This window comes from Mesocricetus auratus, unplaced genomic scaffold, assembly GCF_017639785.1.
Source record: "Mesocricetus auratus isolate SY011 unplaced genomic scaffold, BCM_Maur_2.0 Super-Scaffold_100014, whole genome shotgun sequence".
NCBI classification, from domain to species: Eukaryota; Metazoa; Chordata; class Mammalia; order Rodentia; family Cricetidae; genus Mesocricetus; species Mesocricetus auratus.
In genome coordinates, this window is record NW_024429197.1 from 22,783,802 (window position 1) to 22,804,769 (window position 20,968).

The following is a 20,968-nucleotide window of genomic DNA, read 5'->3' on the forward strand; positions in this document are numbered from 1 at the left end:
AGTTCCAGTGTATCTGACATTTCCTTCTGGCCTCTTCCCGCTCTCTATACACACGGTGCGCTCACATACATGCATGTAAAATAAAAGCAGATAAATAAAAATAAGTCTTGCTGGGTGGTGGCTCATGCCGTTAATCCCAGAACTTGGGAGACAGAGGCAGGTCAATCTCTCTGAGTTCAAGGCTAGTCTGGTCTACAGAGTGAGTTCCAGGACAGGCTCCAAAGTTACAAAGAGAAACCCTGTCTCGAAAAACAACAACAAAAATCTTTAAAACAAATAAAACCCCACACCCTGAAACAATCAAACCTCCACTGCTACCTGTAGTTTTGGCCAGTCCAGAATAAAGAAGTAAAGTCAGGGACCAGCAGAGAACTGGTCCCTGGAACTGAGTGTCTGGAGGGTCATAGTGATATCCATGAATGAATAAGGGGCTGGGGGAGTCCTCAGAGGGTTTGGGAGCCACAGAAAGGTGGCAGAAAACTCCTATTGAGTGGCCCTGGAATTTGGCTGCTGGTGGCCACACCTAGGAAGCCTGGTGTGTTTGGCAGAGTGTAGGCCTCATCTACATTTGCTACCAGGCCCAGGTTCCAAGAGGCAGATGGAGCTGCTGTGGGAGTGAGAGCCTCTCTGGTGCTGGCGGTGTGGGTTTGGCTGACATCATCTAAAGAGACTAAAGAGACAGGAATGGGCCCCAGGTACTCTTCTGCAGGATTAGAGCAGCAGCCAGAGGGGCTGAGGAAAGCTGGAAGACTTCAGTTTGTTTCAAGAAGGACTGCTGGATGTGGTGGTGCACGCCTTTAGTCCCAGGGCCAGGCAGGCAGAGACATGTAAATCTCTGTGCGTTGGAGGACAGCCTGGTCTACATAGGACGTTCTAAGGCAGTCTGGGTTACACAGAGAGCCCCAGTCTGGAGAGCGTTGAGAACTTCAGAGACAATGTAGAGACTTGTGTGGAATCCTGTCTGTAGAGGAGGGCAAAAGCCAGGCTGTGACCAGCTGAGGAGTTCATTAGGGCAGTGAGAAGTGACGCAGAGAGAGGGCTCACCTCTGCCCAGAAGCTTGGCTGAGGTCTAGGAGGCTGATGGGAGACCAGGAGACTGTGAGCCTCCAGGTGACGTGGGGTAGAGCTTATGCTCCCTACAGCTCAGGTAGAGGACCTGATCCCAGGGCAGCTGAAGGGCTTGCACAAAGTCACAGTTAGCGAAGCAGACAGAGCTTCATTCTTGATTCTCAACGTCATAATATTTTAAGTGGAGGTAATGCACATGTGAATTGTTTGCTGTGGTCTTAAATGGTAAGACATGTTCCCCGGAGGATTCTAGAAGCATACCCCGAAGAGGGCAGAAGAGGGACGAGCAGGGCATCTGGGTCCAAGTGGTTGTGAACCACCCAACATGGCCGCTGGAATCCAGACTCTCATCCCATGACTGAGTAGCAAGCATTCTCAGCTACCGAGCCATCTCTCGGTCTGGAACTTTCTCTTGTGCTTTGGAGATACAGTTTTCCTGCATAGCCTCAAGCACACAGTCCTCCTGCCTCTTGAGTGCTGAGATTTCCATCATGTGCTACCGAGCCTGGCCTGAACTTGTGCCTACACGCATATGTGGGCAAACAGTGAGATCCGTTCCTGCTGTTCTTGAGTCCTGTTTAATGTACGTAGCAAATGCTTTCTCACAGCCATGATCTCTCCTTGGGGGAGTTTCCCTTCTTTTAGCTCCCAGTATAATCAGGGGAACAAGACTCACAGGTGAGATGCCACCCAAACACTTACAAACAGAACAATTAGGCAGATTGGGCCATCGGCCTGGGAACTCAGTTTGTTGACTCCTTAGGTCCTAAGTTGGCCACTGACTTACTTGTGTGGCCTTGGAATCGTAGTATCTCAGAAGGTTTATGGATGAACTTCCATTACTGTAAAATACAGAGTCTATAGAGACTCAGTGTAAAACTGCAGTTTGCCCCACGAGTCTTCAGGTCTCGTGGAATTCCTTTGAGCCTCAGTTTCTTCATCTGAAAAATGGGAACCATATTTTTTTGTCTTTTGCCTGGTAAGAATGGAATCAAATCACTTTCATTATTTTGAGGTTTAAGAACTAGTGTTTGGAAAATGTCTTGCTGTTTATCCATATCATCTCACTGACCTTATGGGGGATCAGTTCCATAATTCCAGATAGGGAAGTCACATTTTGGAGAAATGAGATCCCTAATCCAAGATCCGAGTTGGTTAGTTGTGATTGAAGCTCAGGTTTCTGAATCAGAAGCCAAGCCTCGGAGCGGAGCACTGGACAATGAGTGGGAAGTTCCCGCCCCCTGCCGGTCAGTGTTGATACATTCTGGATGGGAAGTGCAGCAATTTCTCTAGAGAGGGGATGATTGAGCCTAGAACAAGCCTAGTTCAGCCTTCCAGCGGCTGGAAAGGACGGACGCACATCTCACCCAACAGTTCTGGGCAGGCAGTGGATAAATTCCAGGCTCCGTTTGCTCCCGAAGTTAGTGTCCTACTTCAGAACTAAATGGCCACTTTGCCTGCGTTCTAGCTCAAGTGTTAGACGGGTGTGGCTGCATTATCATTATTTGAAAGCTCTAGCACATTTCTTTCTTTTAAAATTTTTATTACTATTACTATTACTATTACTGCAGCATGCACATGCATGTGTGTGTACACACTTGCTTACCCGTGTGTGTGTGTGTGTGTGTGTGTACACACTTGCTTACCCGTGTGTGTGTGTGTGTGTGTGTGTACACTTGCTTACCCGTGTGTGTGTGTGTGTGTGTGTGTACACACTTGCTTACCCGTGTGTGTGTGTGTGTGTGTGTGTGTACACTTGCTTACCCGTGTGTGTGTGTGTGTGTGTGTGTGTGTGTGTGTGTGTGTGTGTGTGTGTTTGTACATGTGGAGGTCAGAGGATAACAGGGCTGGAATCAGTTCTACCACGTGGGTCTGGGAAATCTAATTCTATTTATCAGGCTCGTCTCACAAACACCTATACCATCTCACTGTTCCCACCGCTTTTTTTTTTTTTTTTACGGTAATGTAATTCTATATCTATGATACAAGTTAAGGAAGATACAAATATATATATCTCAATCCATTTGGGGCAACTTTTACACTGGACTGACACCCAGAGATGTGCACTTCAAAGAGTTTTCTTGCTGTGACTTCATTTTATAATTACTGTAATCTTTTGAGGAAGCTGCTTGCTTTTGCTTCCCACACAGTAAGTGAAACTCAAGGTCACTCTGGTCGCTTTTGAAACCAGGGAACTTTCCGAGGCACCGTGCTGCCACCCTGTGGCACCGTCGGGGGTTACTAAGTAGGCCATAGCATTGTGCCCCAGGGAACAGAGAGATACCCAGTGCTTCCCCACTCCAAAGGCTCTGCACGTCTTCGTCTTCCTTCACCGTGGAGGCGATGCTTGGAAGTATCAGATACAACGGAAAGCAAAAACTTTCACCAAGTGGTAGGTGACCTCATCTCTGTGGGCTGCCCTTCTCTCATGCTTCCTGGCACATACATGTCTCACCAGCGTGTCAGGCACTGTTTGCCAGTTCAGCATCGGCTCTATGCATTGCTGAAGGGTGGGTTTTGACAGAGGGTTGGAGAGAGGGTGCGGTTCAGTGGAAAGTGAGGAGGTGTAATGTTTACCCTGCCACTCAAATGCTCTCTGCGGCTGGACCTTCTCGCTGGGTGGGGTTCTCAGCTCTCAGAACTTTTGGAGATCTTGTTCTTCAGGGTAGCAAGGAAATCTGGACATTTCTTCCTTACTTAATGTAGGCCCATCGTTAAGGTTTCAGCCAACCATTTCAGTATGCTTTTGTAGATGAACATACTTATATAACGTTCACATATCTATTCAGTAAATTCAGCACAATCAAAAATCATGTTTCTGGACTGGTGAGATGGCTCAGTAGGTAAGGGGACCACGCCCGACAACCATGAACCTAGAGCCCACATTGTGGAGAGAGAGAACACACTCTTGCAAATTGTCGTCTGACTTCTCTCCATGTGCACTATGGCACGTGTACCCCCAATCCTGAGACAAACAAAGAAATAATAAATTAAAAAACTCCATTTCTTTCTCCTTGTTGTAACATCCTTAGAGTCTGATAAATATTCCCCAGGGTTTTTCTGACACAAATTGATAAAGCCTGAAGTTTTTTCCCTTCTGGGACTTGTTATCCAGTGACCCTCTGTAGTCCTTCTCTTTGGATCTGTTAGGATTGCTATGTGTCTGGAAGTGTGGGGACAGAATGTGGGTCTGAAGAATAATCATAATGTCCCCCCTCAAGGTGGCTACCTCACACAAGGTGATTATACAACCGTTGTGAAGGGAGGTGTCTTTTCTTTCCTTTTCTTTCTTTTTTTTTTTTGAGACAGGATCTCTCTGTGTAGCTCAGGCTGTCTTGGAACTCAAGACTGGTGGAGATCTGCTTCTGCCTCCCCAGTGCTGGGATTAAAGGCTTATGCCACCACACCTGCCTTAGCTGACATCTTCGGATGGGTGGAAGGGCTGTTTTTGTTGGTGAAGGAACACTGACTGGTATAATTTGGTGGTTGAAGTTCACCCAACATTCCCATTATAATCCCATAATCCTTTGTTTCTTTACCAACAATACAGTCTCAATCATCCTGAAAAGGGGATGAATTTAATTTATATGTAATTTGGTTAGCCACAAGAGCAGATTCTGGCTTGGGGGTTTCAGAAATCTAGAATTTGCATTATAAGAAATAAAATCCTTTCTAAGCACAGTGTTGCACATCTGCCATCCTGGACCTTGAGGCTGAGGCAGAAGGATCGTGGGTTTGACATCAGCCTGGGTTACATAAGCATTCCCTTAAGACACTGTGTCTTCTTGCATTCTGTCCATGTACTCAGCAGGGTTTGAAGCTCCGACTTAGCCTTTGCTAAGTTTCCCAGCACACCTGGAGGACCCACACATCCCACAGCCCTCACATTCTTTATTTCTACCATGAGGTTCTGTGACTGTAGATGCTTGGTGTGTGAAAGCCTTGCTTGTCAAAGGTCTTTGTAATATTTGCAGACACTGACATTGCATGCTGTGGACTAACACTGCTCCCCCTTTCTGATATGAGCAAGTCTATTGCCACTTTACAGCTCGAGAGATCGGCAAAGAATTCCAGAACACATCCAATATGGAAGACTGTCTTGAATCTGGTTAGAAGCCACTCCATGCGTTCCGGGAGCAAAAGGTTTAATACAACACTAGAAGCTTCAACAGTTGTGGGTACATGGGTGTCAGGGCGATGCACAGAAGCCAGATATATCTTCCCATAACAGGAAACAGTAGTTTCTAGCTGTTAAACACAGTTGGAGTGTGATTTTCCAAAGCAGGGAGGCAGGAGGAATCCCTTGATTGTCTATGCTTAGTGAGGGCCGGAGACTGACAAGGCTTAGCACAAAGGGAAGACACATTCGAGAATCGATGGTGATGTCCCTGAGTTGAGACAAAGCAGAGGACTGGGGAAGACTGAGGGAGCTAGAATTTCCCCAGCAGGGTAACAGAGACAAGAGATCTGCTCTGAGGAAATCTGTGGAATATCGTTGACAGCTGAGTAAGATGGGTACAAAGGGATGAGCCAGGACCAGAGCCAGGACCAGAGCCAGGACCAGAGCCAGGACCAGAGCCAGGACCACTTAACGGGAGGGCTGGAGGAGGGTGTGTTCTCAACCAGACAGAGCAGAAAACCTAATCATTCAGAGTCTTGCCTCCCTCTCTGAATTTGCTTTCCACATCAAGACCTTTAGTTCCGATCATACTGATTTCTTGTTCTGCAAAGACATAATGTTCTCTCTGTACACTCTGTGCCTTTTCACAAGAATGTGCAGCAGAAATTCCTCATACCTAGAATGTTTTTCCAGTTCTTGTCTAATGTTTGTTACACACCAGTTCAAGAATTTTTGACTCCTGGAAAAAATGCAAACCACCCCCCAAACGCAGTTCGAAGTGTGTGTTCTCCTGTGCTTCCAGTAGCTCAGGATATAGTCACAGGATTTGATTTGAATGAGACATGCGTAGCAGGGCATGGTGGCACGCGCCTTTAGTCCCAGCACTTGTGAGGCAATAGCAGGTAGATCTCTGGGTGTCTGATGCTAGCACAGTCTACACAGTGAGCTTTGGAGCTACACAGAGAAACCCTGTCTTTTTTCTTCTTCTTTGTGTTTTAAAACACAGTTTCTTTGTAGCTTTGGAGCCTGTCCTGGTACTCGTTCTATAGAGCAGGCTGGCCTTGAACTCACAGAGATCTGCCTGCCTCTGCCTCCCTAGGGCTGAAATTAAAGGCGTGTGCCACCACCAACCGGCTAGAGAAACCCTGTCTTGAAAACCAAAACAAAACAAAATAAAAAAAATGTCTCCTGAAAAGGAGGGAGAGGTTTCCAGAAGGGAGAAGGCCAGGCTGGCCGGGCGGGGAACAACCCCAGGATGCCCAGCAGTTCTCAGTTCAAACACAGAACACAGGAAGCTATGGGGATGCCTGGCACACTTGGTGATGGTGTACTTTTAGTGACCCTACTGTAGTTGGAAAAACTAATTAAAAAGTACATTCAATAATTGATCGTGTGTGCACACCCCACGGTGTGTGTGAGGAGGTCAGAGGACAGCTTGTGGGAATCCACTCTCTCTTTCCACTGCGTGCTTCAGGAACTGAACCACACTGTCAGGCTTGCATGGCGAATACCTTTACCTCCTCAGCCATCCCACAGCCTGGAAACCAAGTCTCCATGGGACCTTGGCACCCCGATGCCAACTGTGCTGGGGCCACACTGTGTGGGCTTCCTGACTGACATCAAGTTTACAGTTTTCCAGAAGAGCGCAGATCCCTGCTTTGATATAGTGGATCATCCTGTCCAGAATCCCACAGTTTTGGTTCATTTCCTGCATGTCAGAGTCGCCTTTGAAAAGTTCTTGGTTGCCTCCTGTGACTCACCAGGCTCCCTCTGTAAACTATTTCTGTTCAGAGCCACAAGAGGCTTTGTTGATTTTTACAGTGATGTTTTAGGATGGGGGATTGGGACATTACAAAATCTTGTAAGTTTTTGCTCACTTCCTCCTGCTTTGCTGGATAGAAGCTGGCTTGTGGGGGAGAACCGTTTCCCAGACCCAGTTCAGAGCGGCAGTCTTTACTGCCTTGCAAGAAGGTACTGATTTTCTTTGAGACTGGGTCTCAGGTAATGGCTCGCCCTCCTGCCTCTACCTCCCACATGCTGGCATGGCAGTCACGTGCCACTGTGTACCACTACGTGACACTTCATGCCACCACATACCGCCACGGCTGGCTGAGTTCTACTCTCTTCTCTGAACTGAGGCTGTGGGAAGTGTAAAGAGGAAATGCAATTTAACAGATTTTCCTTTCGAGTGACTAGTCTTTCCCGTTGACCTTCCTCAGGAAAGCTCCTGCGTAGTCGTGGGTATGAGGCTGGTTTCTACCCAAATTGCTGGCCAGTTTGCCTAATCTTGTGGCACTGTTATGAAATCCTAATTACATTTAGAAAAAGGTCTGAGCAAAAAACCAAGATAGCCCCCAAACTTATTACAATGTGGGTTAACCCCACCTCCAAAGTCACCACGGAGGGCTTTCCTTTCTCATCTCCAAAAGCTTTTTTTTCTAAAAAAAAAAAAAACCCTTTAGTTGACTTTATTTTATACGCATCCGGTATTTTGCTTGCATGCACGTCTGTGTACCACATATTTGCCTGCAGAGGCCAAAGCCACCGAAACTGGGGATACAGATGGTTGTGAGCCTTCGTGTGAATGCTGGGATTCGAACTGAGCTCCTCTGGAAGAGCGGGCAGTGCTCTTAACTGAGCACCAAGTCATCTCTCCAGCCCCTGCTAGGTGTTCTCTAAAGGTCGTGAGTATCTTAGCAATGTCAGTGTCTTTGTTCTAAGAAACAGCCCTCCCTCAAAGGAGCAAAAGATATGGAACCAAGTATGAGAGACCATGGGCAGAGAACACAAATTTAGGTTCCACAAATACCTCAGTCCAACTTGATTTAACCAGTTCATGAAACTCTGTAGGAACAGAACAAAGAAAATTGTAGATCAAGACACTTCTCATTTACATTGATGGGAGCATCAGGCAGGTGTTAGCCAAGTCGGGGATCCAGCTATAAGCCTCCTGCTGTTGGATGGCATTTTTGGCTTTTGGTTAGGAAGCTAGGGGCCTAGGGGCCTGTACAACTAAGCGACTCTCTAATGGTCACAAAGATCTTAGGTCACACACAGAGGAGTGTGGCAAGTGGCTATTGAGAGGGTATTGAGACAATCTGGCTCAGGACTTGCTGCGTTCTCTCCATGTCACTGAAGTCCTCTGCCAGCTAGTCGGTCAGCGCTTGTGGTCACAGCTTCTTTCCAGGAATTCCCCCTCCCGCCTCCCACAAACTCCTCAAGTGAGACTGGAAAGTCAGAAATTGAATGAGACAGTTGGAGTTGTAATTTGATTTGTATTGAATTTATAGATTAATTTGGGGGACCAGGCCATTTTTACTGTGTTGAGCCATCCAGTCTGTGAACATGATGTAGTTAAGCATTTATTTGGTCCTTTTTAATGTCTGTCAATGAAGTTTTGTGTTCTCGACAACCTTCTTCTTTCCTACGTGTAAGTCGGGAATTTCTCAGTGACGGGAAGACATGAAGCTGACTAACACAGACACTTGGTTAGGATTAAAATCTTCAGGCCATTGATGAGATGACTCAGTGGGTGAAAGCGTCTGGGACGGAGCCTGCAAATGACCCAGCCTGGGACGGAGCCTGGCGGTTTGAACCCAGTCTCTAGGACCTACCATCTGAAAAGAGAAAACCAGCTCCCACAGGAAGATGCTCTCTGGCCTCTACTTGCACATTTTCCTGAAAGTGACACAGTTTCATTCTTATTTTAAAATCTGTTTTTATTACTTTATGTGTATAAGTATTTCCTATATGTTCGTCAGTACCACAAGCATGCCCAGTGCCTGAAGTCTCCAGAGTCACAACTGTCAGAGTGCCTGAAATGGAGTTACAGACAGTTGTGAATCGTTATGTGGGTGGTGGGAATCAAACCCCGGTCCTCTGGAAGAGTAGCCTGTGCTCTTAACCACTGAGATATCTCTCCAGCACCATTTTGTCTTTTTATTTATGTGCATTGGTGTTTTGCCTGCATGCATGTCTGTATGAGGGTATTTATCCCCTGGAACGGGAGTGACAGACAGTTGTGAGCTGCAATGTGCGTGCTGGGAATTGAACCCTGGTCCTCCGGAAGAGCAGCTATGTGTGTTCAGGTAAGAGTGGAGGTGTGGTGATATACTGTTTATGATCTAATAAAGCTTTCATGAAGATCAGAGTGGAAAGCTAGCCACACTAGTCAGCCATATAGGCCAGGCAGTGGTGGCACACATCTTTAATCCCAGGACTCAGGAGACAGGCAGATGAATCTCTTGAGTTCAAGGTCACCCAGGGCTACAATGAGAATGAATCAGTCTAAAAGAGAAACAGAGCTCATGCTTTTAATCACAGCACTAGAGAGTGTATAAGGAGCTCAGTGCAGTCTCAGAGGGCAGTCTAGGATTCTGAGGCTTGGTGGAGAGCAATGCAGTCTGGAGATACAGTCTGAGTTTGGTGGATGTCCTCTTTGGTCTGAGCATTGGTAGAGGTGAGAACTCTCTAGTGGCTGGATGCTTTGCTTTTCTGATCTTCAGCTTGAGCCCCAATATCTGACTCTGATTTTTTTGTTTTGTTTTGTTTGTTTGTTTGTTTTTTTTTTTTTACGAGACAGGGTTTCTCTGTATTGTTTTGGAGGCTGTCGGTCCAGCCCGGCCTCGAACTCACAGAGATCTGCCTGCCTCTGCCTCCCAGGTGCTGGGATTAAAGGCATGCGCCACCACCGCCTGGCGTGACTCTGTTTTTTTATTATCCCTCCTACATGGAGACCAGAAGAGGACATCAGACTCTGGAACTGGAGTTACACTGTGAGCCACCATGTGGGAACTGAACTCCTGTCCTCTTCAAGACTGCTCAGCTGTCTCTAGCTCCCATTTGTTCCCTCAGTGATGGCTGTCTTAGTCAGGGTTGCTATGATTGTGATGAAAGACCACGGACAAAAGCAGCTTGAGGGAGGAAAGGCTTATTTGGCTTGCTTATCCGGAGTCACAGTTCACTGAGGGAAGCCAAGGCAGGAACTCAAACTGGACGGTTGAACCTGGAGGCAGGAGCTGATGCAGAGGCCATGGAAGATGCTGCACTCTGGCTCGCTACTCATGGCTTGCTCAACCTGCTTTATTTATAGCCCAGTTTTCCAGAGGACAACCGGTGGGAGACGGTTCTCTCCTTTCTCCATGTGGGTCCTGAGGACTGAACTCAAGTTGTCAGGCTGCCAGCAAGCAACCTTACCTGTTGAGCCACGATGTCAGCTCAGTATTATTTATTTTAGTGCTATTACGAATGTGATTATTCTAGACTCTGACTGTCACTCTACCTGACAATCCTTCTAGGGCAAGCATGGTGGTAAAGATGTAACCCCAGCTTACCACAGACTGAGGCAGGAGACTGATTTCTAGAAAAAAATTACATTGGCAGCAGCATGGAATGTGATGTAGGCAAAGAAATGTGGCTATGCTGGTCAGTAAGAAGGCAATTTCAGTCCAGAGAGGGAGAGGGAGAGGGAGGGGCAGGGGCAGGGGCAGGGGCAGGGGCAGGGGCAGGGGCAGGGGAGACAGGGAGAGGGGGAGAGGAGGGAGAGGGGGTAGAGGAGAGAGAGAAGGGGGAGAGGGAGAGGGAGGGGCAGGGGAGAGGGGGAGGGGGGAGGGGGAGAGAAGGGGGAGAAAGAGAGGGAGGAGGTCAGTCCTAGCTCACATGACCACTCATTGCCAAGCATTATCAAAATACTCTTTTTTTTAAAAAAGATTTTATTGTATTTGTATTTTATAAATATAAATGCTCTGCATGTATGCCTGAAAGCCAGAAGAGGGCATCAGATTCTATTATAGCTGGTTGTGAGCCACCACGTGGTTGCTGGGAATTGAACTCAGGAACTCTGGAAGAGCAGTCAGTGCTCTTAACCTCTGAGCTATCTCTCCAACCCCTAAATACTTTTTGAGGGCTGTTCTCTCTATTGTTCTCAAAAACCATGTGAGATCAGGGTCATCTTCATTTTATAGATTAGGAAATGGAGGCTTAAATAAAGAAGTGATTTGCTCAAGGCCATAAGGATTCTGGCTCAGGGACTGGCTTCCTAATCCAGCTGCCTGGTTTCAAAGCCTAGGCCAGTAATCAGAAATCTAGCCTCATCCTCCCACCATGAAACAGGGACAATGGAGAGAGAAAGAAGTAGCTTGAGGGTTGGAGCGATGGCTTGGTGGTTAAGAGCACTGACTTCTCTTGGGGAGGACCCAGGTTTGATTCCCAGCACCCACACAGCAGCTCACAACCATCTCTCACTCCAGTTTCAGGGGATCTGATGCCCTCTTCTGGCCTCCTTGAGCACTACATGTATGTGGTGTAGCAACATACACAAGGGCAAAATACTCATACATAAAAATAAAGATAGAGGAAAAATTATTTAAAAAATTAATAAAGGAGCTGGGCGGTGGTGGCGCACGCCTTTAATCCCAGCACTCGGGAGGCAGAGGCAGGCGGATCTCTGTGAGTTCGAGGCCAGGCTGATCTACAGAGCTAGTTCCAGGACAGCCTCCAAAACAATACAGAGAAACCCTGTCTCGTAAAAACCAAAAAAAAAAAATTAATAAAGGAAGAAGTGGCTAAATGGAGAACATTAAGGAGCCACCAGTGAGACTGGGTGGCAGATAAGGGCAATAGGATCTTAAATGGACATTCAGGCACCTGGCAGATCTTGTTCATTGTGTCCATGTGGCAGTGATTTTTGAGGAGAAAACTCCTCTTCTTTTACACGCTTACTCCTTTCTCCTTCAGGAAGACAGAGCATGGCTATGAGGGAAATACACTCACGCTACTTCACCCAGTCCCTTATCTTTCTTGGCATCAGTTGTAGCATGAATAATAAAAACCCAGACAGATATTGGGGTTCAAGCTGAAGACCAGAGAAGCATAGCAGTCAGACACTAGAGAGCTCTTGCCTCTACCAAGGCTGGATGAGGGATTCTGTCCTTAACGTGGCTGGAGACTAACTGCGTAAGACTGAATACTGAATGCCATGCTCCTGTCTTATATACCTCTCTACTGCTGGGATTAAAGGTGTGAGCTCTGTTTCTCTTTCAGACTGATTCACTCTCATGTAGCCCTGGGTGGCCTTGAACTCAGAGAGATCCATCTGCCTGTGTCTTCTGAGTCCTGGGATTAAAGGTGTGTGCCACCATTGCCCGGCTTCTATGGCTGTGGCTAGCTTTGCATTCTGAACTTCAGTGAATTTATTAGATCATAAACAATTTATCACCTCAGTCAGTTTGCTTTGTCATGTTCTAAGAGCCTAGAGTTGCCAGGGTGATATTTTGTTTTAATTGAACTTCAGGAAAGTAACAGAAATCCATACAACTCAGAGTTAGGTGGGTTAACATTTTTCCTTTCTAGATGATGTTGGGATATAGTTCACAGAGGGTTGGGGTGGTGGTTTTGCTCTCCCGAAGCCCTCGAAATTCCAACTGCTTTCTGCTCACCACTCAGCATAAAGGGTGCTGTGAGAGCATACATACTGTCCCCATGACACATTTCCAGACAGGAGGTGGAAGAGGGATGGAGGAAGATAGCACAAAGTCAATTTTAATTTTAGCATTTTCCTTGAAGCTTTCTTAATGAAAACTGCTTATATCTTATAGACCAGCATGCCTAACTCCAAGGGAAACCTGAAGACTTGTCTGTATTTAGGCAGCCATTTCTTTGATTCCAAATGAAGAAGTCTATTGAAGGGGCTGGAGAGAGTCCAGAGCTTGAGTACTTCTTGCTCTTCCATAGGACTCTGTCGCCATCTGGTGGTCTATGTGGGCATCTACATACCCATAGTACATATACACACATAAATCAAAATTTTAAAGAAATCAGAATGGTGTGGTGGCACATTCCTTTAATCCCAGCACTCATGAGGCAGAGAAAGAAGTATTTCTGTGAGTTAAAGACCAATCTGGTCTACTGTAGCACAGATTCTTTTTTAAAAAATATTTTATCTATTTATTGTGTATACAGTCTTCTGCCTGCACGCCAGCAGAGGGCACCAAATCTCATTCAAGGTGGTTGTGAGCCACCATGTGGTTGCCAGGAATTGAACTCAGGACCTTTGGAAGAACAGTCAGTGCTCTTAACCGCTGAGCCATCTCTCCAGCCCTGTAGCACAGATTCTAATTGGTCTTAATAATAAAAACCCTGAGTTAGCTGTCGGATTGAAAGCTGAAAGATCAGAGAAGCACAGTAGCTAACCACTTACCTCTAACTCAGACAGAAAGGGTGATCCTGTCTCTATGAATCCTCAGACTGAATTCTCTGAGCTCTTGTCTCCTCCTGCCTTATATTCCTCTCACTGCCCAGTCACATTAGAATTCATGCTACAGTCAACATAAAGAGTCCCAGGACAGCCAGGGCCATGTAGAGAGAGCTTGTTTCAAATGACTACAACAACAAATCTGTAGAAGTCTATTAAAGTGAAAGAGAATACAGAACTACATTATTTTTTTAAATATTTTATTTATTTATTTATACAATCTTCTGCCTGCATGCCAGCAGAGGGTACCAGATCTCATTCAAGGTGGTTGTGAGTCACCATGTGGTTGCCGGGAATTGAACTCAGGACCTCTGGAAGAACAGTCAGTGTTCTTAACCGCTGAGCCATCTCTCCAGCCCCAGAACTACATTATTTTTTACTTATTTTCTTAGCTGCAGTTGGTGAGAACTGGCCTACTCCAGGGCTCACTACATCTTAAACTCAGAACCAATCAGAAAGGGATTACATAAATGACAACGGTATTTATTTGGGAACAGCAGTGTACTGAGCATATTCAGATAGGTTGAGAATAGGGAATATGTTTAAAGATAAAACAGTCATCCTTGGCTACAGTGAATTCAGCCAGGCTGAACACGCAGTAAGTGGCCAGACATACATCCTTGAAGGGGTTTTTGTGTGAGGCTGTGGTGATGTCTTTGCAAGCAGGTTCTGAGCATCTTTTATCATGGTTACTGTCAGGTAATCTTGGAGAAGACTCCTGTTTTTATTACCTCCCAGTAGTATTGATTTGTTGGATTTGTTGTTAGGAGGGTCGTGAGGGATTAAGTTTATCCCAGCCTGGCCTTGAACTTGTCACATATGACCTTGAACTCCTGATCCTTCTGCTTCCATGCTGGGATTACAGATGTGTACCGGCCTGGTTTATGTATCAAACCTAGGAGCTAAACATCAAACCTGGGGCTTTGTGCCTGCTACATCAGTACTCTACCAACTGAGCTACAGCCTGGACCTGTTTTCTGAAATCCTTTAGTAGTTTGGATCTCAAGTTTCTATCTTTCAGTGTCGTGAGATTTCCTGAGATTCTAGCCAATGTCTGTGCCTAGTGTCTACGTATCATGCTGAACTTGCTTGCAGCTTGCGTTCTGAAATGCCTTTCAAATTTGCTTGTGCTATGAAGGTAACCTGCCACCAGATGTCACTGGTGCACCTCGAGTCCAGTCACAAAATAGATCTGGTTGTCTAGTACCATAAACATTCCATTCGTTTTGAGAGATAAAACCGTAGAAACACAACCTTCTGTGTCAAATAAAACCTAAGTTTTGTGTGCTAAATACAAGGATGGCTTCTTCAGTGGAAGGTTTTCAAATAAACCATTCGGTTATCACAGAGACTGGTACACCTGGGGCTGATATTTATGACTAATATTTTACTAAGTGCTGTATTGATTGTTGCTTTATTTAAAACATTTATTTATTTTATGTATATGAATGTTTTGTCTTCATGTATGTAGGTGCACCTTGTGACTGCCTGGTGCCTGCACAGGTCAGAAGAAGGCATCGGATCCCCTGAAACTGCAGTTACAGATGGTTGGGTGCTGGAAACTGACCCAGGTCCTGGGGAAGAGCAGCCAGTGCTCTTAACCATTGAGCCATCTCTGTGTGCACTGCTGGCAAATGTACTTGCTATAGATGTTTTTGCAGCTTTTTGATCTAGTGACCCATTTGTACCCTGGAAACTCAGAGGGGACTGAGCTGAGCAAGACTGAGAAAGGCTTAACTTTGTTGCTTAGCCCAAGGAGAGAATTCTGAGAGCCGGTAGAGAGACTGAGGAAGCAGGCTGAGTTTGGACAGTGGGCTTCACTGTGTTCTAGAATGTGAATTTCCTTTCTCTCCCATTTCCTTATTTGTACCATGATGCCTGTTTGAATACACCGTGTTTCTCTTGCATGTTTTTTATTGATCTAATCATTAGCTTGTTTATAGAAACTTCCAGAGTCTTCCCCGTTCATGTTTCCTGAGGCAAAGCTAATTGTTTTGTGGAGCATTTCCCAGAACCTAGAAGGGCCTTCTGTCCTCAGTTCCCTGAGAATTTTGCTAAAATTTGAACCAGACTCTGGGATTAAATTTAGGAGACAGGGTCTAGGAGCAGCGTGGAGAGTTGGCTTAGTTTTGGGAAGCAGTTCTTTGTATTTTCTGTGTGTCAGTTAGTTTTAAAATTTTCTAGAATAAGCCGGGCGTTGGTGGCGCACGCCTTTAATCCCAGCACTCGGGAGGCAGAGGCAGGCGGATCTCTGTGAGTTCAAGGCCAGTCTGGTCTACAGAGCGAGTTCCAGGACAACCTCCAAAGCCACAGAGAAACCCTGTCTCGAAAAACCAAAAAAAAATTTTCTAGAATATTTGTCAGGCATGATCAAGCATATCTTTATACCTAGCACTTGGAAGGCACAGACAGGTGGGTCTACGTGAGTTCCATTCCAGTCAGGAATAATAGTGAGACCCCATCCAAAAATCTTTATTACATTTAATAAAGAATTTGTTCTCGAATCTGAAATTTGTTCTTTTTCCTTAGGCTAGTCTTTTTTGTCTCTAACTAGAAGCAGCATTATGTTGTGGAATGAGCTAGACTTCAGAGGCAGACAGTCCTGACTTCATTGTCAAGTCACTTAAAAGGAGAACAATCCATCTCCCAGAGTAGAGGCTGAGGACCTCTATGACATAATCTCTGGATGTATTTTCACAGGATCTCAAACTCTCTTGAATGTAACATAATGTTTTCCTTATTGTTCAGATGATGCATAAACTTAGAGGATTTAAAAGGTTAATGGGTCAAAAGTAGCCTGTAACCATCCTTTCAAGTCCTACCTTGATATACATCTTATTCTCAGCATCAAAACCTGTTTTCTGTGCTTGTGGATTCCTGGAAACTGCTCCCTCACTCCTTGCTGTAGTTTGTACATGAAGAGGCCCCCAAGAAAGCTAAAGTGTTGAAGGTTTGTCCTAAGATGGTGGTCCTATTGAGAGATGATTATATCACGAGGGTGCTAACTGCACAAATGGTTACAATCCACTTGAAAGGACCTTGAAGTTGGTACAGGACACCCCAAGACCAAATTCCCAGGAGATTTATTGGCACCAAAGGGACACAGGACAGAGAACAAGAGTCAAAGACAAGAAATGGATGACAAGGCAGATGGGAAAAGGACAAGGGAGAGGGGAAGGGACGTTTGTCCCAGAGGGACAAGTGTTTGCCTCTGGATAGAGAGGAGACAGACATGGTCCGTAGGCAAAAAGAAGTTTATAAAGGGAAAGAGGGAGACCCTGTGTTGGATGAGGTGTTTAATTTTAATTGGGGTAGAAAATTAAAAGGGGCTTATGATTGCTGGACTTCAATACTTTGATAGCTGGACATTGGTGGTCAGCCTTTGGAGGAGGAAGTGGCTAAATAAGGGAATAGGCCTTGGTGGCCAGCTTTAGGAATGTAATCTAATGGTTCAGCAAGGTAGTGGAGATGGAGAGAAGTCATGTTTGCCACACTTGGGCCTGCTAGAATTCTTCACCATTGATGATTTTAGACAAGAATAGCTTACCTGGCAAAGGAACCTAGTTAGAGGAAGTGCACCATGGGAGCATGCTTCTGAATGATACCTTATCCCTGGGCCTTTCCTTCATACTCTCTGTGTCATGAGGTAAGCCGTTTGTGTCACTACATGCTTCCCACCTTACCATAGCATTCTTCTTTATAATGGCCCAGAAACAACAGAACCAAGTAAACGTGGAACAAAACTTTGAAATGGTGAGCCAAAGTGAATCTTCCTTCCTTTCGTTGTTTTTTGTCAGGCATCTTGTTATAGTGATAGAAAACTAGCAAACCCTACAAACTCTAAAGTTAAAGGATGTTGTTGGTTGAGTCCATGGGAATTGTCCTAGTTACTGTCCTGTTGCTGTGAGAAGATTCAATGACCAAAGTAACTTATAAGAAAAGACATTTAATTGGGGGCTTGCTTAGGGTTTCAGAGGGTAAGTCCATGACTATCATGGTGGTGAGTGTGACAGGTATGGCACTGGAGAGCTAGCTGAGAGCTTTATATTCTGATCTGCAGGCAGAAGAGAGAGGGGACTAGGGAAGGAGAGAGATAGGGAGGGAGAGGGAGAAATAGAGGTAGAGAGGGAAGGAGAGGGATAGAGATATAGAGGGAGGGAATGAGGGAGATAGAGAGAGACTGGGTGTGACTTGGGCTTTTGAAAATCTCAAAGGCTACTCCTAGTGACACACCTCTTCCAATAACAAGGCTACATTTCCTAATCTTTCTCCAGTCAATGTCTTAGTTAGGGTTTCTATTGCTGTGAAGACACCATGACTATGGCAACTTCACCCCTGTCCCCGAGACAGAGTCCTGCAACTTGCAGTCAACAAGACAAAACAGCAGTCCACAGAATGGGAAAAGATATTCACCAACCCCACATCTGACAGAGGGCTGATCTCCAAAATATAAAAAGAATTCAAGAAGCAAGTCTCCAAAACCCCAAAGGATCCAATTAAAAAGTGGGGTACAGAACTAAATAGAGAATTCTCAATAAAGGAATCTAAAATTGTTTAAAGACACTTAAAGTGTTCAACATCTTTAGCCATCCAGGAAATGCAAATCAAAACAACTCTGCGATACCATCTCACTCCTGTCAGAATGGCTAAAATCAAAAACACCAACGACAATTTATGCTGGAGAGGATGTGGTAAAAGGGGGACACTCCTCCATTGCTGGTGGGAGTGCCAACTGGTTCAGCCACTTTGGAAATCAGTATGGAGATTCCTCAGAAAAATGGGAATAAACCTACCACAAGACCCAGCAACTCCACTCTTAGGCATATATCCAAAAGATGCCCATTCATACAACAAAGATGTCTGTTCCACTATGTTCATAGCAGCATTATTTATAATAGCCAGAACTTGGAAGCAACCTAGATGTCCCTCAACCTAAGAGTGGATAGAGAAAATGTGGTACATTTACCCAATGGAGTACTATTCAGCAGAAAAAAACAACGGAATCCTGAGATTCGCAGGCAAATGGATGACACTAGAAGAAACCATCCTGAGTGAGGTAACCCAGTCACAAAAAGAGAAACATGGCATGTACTCTCTCATATATGGATTTTAGACATAGATCTGGGGAGTGCCAGCCTACAATCCCATGGCCAGAGAGTCTGGTAAACAGAAACTTCATTTAGTGGCTGATCGAAGAAGAGGCAGACTTCCTCGGTTAAGTACTGAGCTGAACTCAAGAAAGCCAGTAACAGAGAGGGAGGACTGATGACCAAAGGGATTAAGACTGGGCTGGTTTAACCCCCAGAAACAGCTGACCTGACAAAGGTTAACTCTTGAATCCCAGGCATCAGCCTGGGAATCCAGCATGGGAGTGATCAAGACCCCCTGAATGTGGGTGTCAGTGAGGAGGCCTAGGTAATCTATTGAGCCTTGGGCAGCAGATCAGTACCCATCCCGAGTATACACACGGACTTTGGACTCCCACCCAACAATGTGAGGTGCACTTTCACCCTGAACTCTTGGGGAAAGGTCTAGGCCCTGCCCTGGATGAAATGACAGACTATGGACACCCCCATGGAGGGCCTCACCCTCCCTGGGGAAATGAGGGGATAATGGGGGGGTTTGGGGGGAGGGCACGGGAGGAGGGGAGGGAAAGGGAGAGGGCCCTGGAACTGACTTGTGAAGCAACCTTGTTTCTTATCTAAATTTAAACTGAATAATAAATAAATAAATAAATAAAGAAAGAAACAAGCAAGGCCAACAGCTTCATAATTAATATAGCCTCCTGTGTGTTATTTGGGACTGATGCGGCTCTGGAACCAGGCTGGCGGGAAGGCTTTCTCTCAAGGAAAAGGCTTCCCTTTACATAATGGTTGTTATCGATGTCTAAATCTCTCTATTTTGTTATTATAATGTCTACTTCTTCCACTTCTTAATATGCCTGAGTCCCAATTTATCTAATTAATGCTGGCTTTGGAGTTGGATTGGCTCTCCTGCTTTAAACCCAAGCATATTGTTAAAATGCAATTCAATTCAGACTTTCTGTATTATATCAAAGAGCCATTGATATAAAACAGAAACAACAACAACAACAAAGATATATATATATGTGTATATATATATATGGGGACTGTCATCTGTATATATTTGATTCTTTTCTAAAACTCGAATCTCCTTCATGTGTATTATCTTCCTTAGGGTCGCCTTTCCCAGTATTCATACACATAAAAGTTAAGAATTTCTGTGCTAACATTAATATTTCAGTTTTCCAGAGACAAAGGGATTTCTTGACAGCGATCTTCAACTGCTTCGGAAAGAGAATGTGGATTCACTTCCCCCGACTTCGCCTGATTCGACTGGATACATCTAAACTGCTCCACATCATCGACCCCACCTGACAGGCACCATCCTGAAACCAGCTTGGAACTGCATCACTCGACACATCGTCAGGCCAAGGAACTGATACAGTGCATCTTCTACAATCTGATCAGAGCTTCAGACAAGAGCTTCAATCAAAATCAGAAATCTAATCCGGAACTTCAGTCGAGCCTCTCCTGCAAAACAGAGACTAACTGACCTACTTAAGACTCTTGTTACACCAACAATTTCTTCCCACAGGTCCCCATGATTGTCATCGTCCCACTTCAGCAGGAAGTAAATTTGAGAATTCCACGTCCCTTCTCCCTACTATTGACATTAGAGGATAGTTTACACCTGTTAGTGTTAATTTGCAATTATTTTAGGTTTGGGATTGGAAGGAGGTGTTCAGACTTAGGCATCCCTAGGTGGAATGGATATGTTTAGTTTAGGATAAGTAGATTATAACTTAATTATCACCCTCTACGTATATATGTTGTAGATGTTTGAGTTTGTATCGAATTTAAATCTTCTACTTAGACTAAAAGAGGAATTGTAGGAGTGAACCCCACAAAGCTATCCGCCCAACAGGGTGGGGTCAAAGTAGAGATAAAAGGAAGTGAAAGGAAAAGGGGCTTCCCTTTTTCTCCTGGAAGCCAGCCACGCTTCTAACTCCTGGTCTGTGCGACTCTCTCTCTCTGATAAATAAATATATTGTTTTCCCTATATAGTATCTAATATCGTTATACAGAAGGACATCCCACATCATGGTCCCTTGTCCAGGTTCCCATGTGACGGTAGGGAGAGACCTGGTCTCTCATCTGGACCTTCTAGCCTTTCACAGTCTGGCCCCTCAATGCATCCACAAGGACCCTTTTGCCATCCATCTTCTTCCCATCTGTGTGGCTGTAAGTGGAGTGTGCACAGGGAAGGCAAAATAGTTCCCAGGTCACACCCTCCCTTCGCTCATTCCAGTAGACAGCTGCACCAGGGGAGGGGGAGATGGTTCCTCCAGATGTGCGGGGGCTGGGGGGAAGAGGTAGTTTTTCCTACCTTGGGTTCCCTCTCCCCTCCTTACATGCACACACACAGAGTGGCTGTAGTTATGGGAGCTCTGGGAGGAACTTCCCTGGGCCAGAGGCAGTCCCCATTCACCGAAGGGAGTTGTCTCC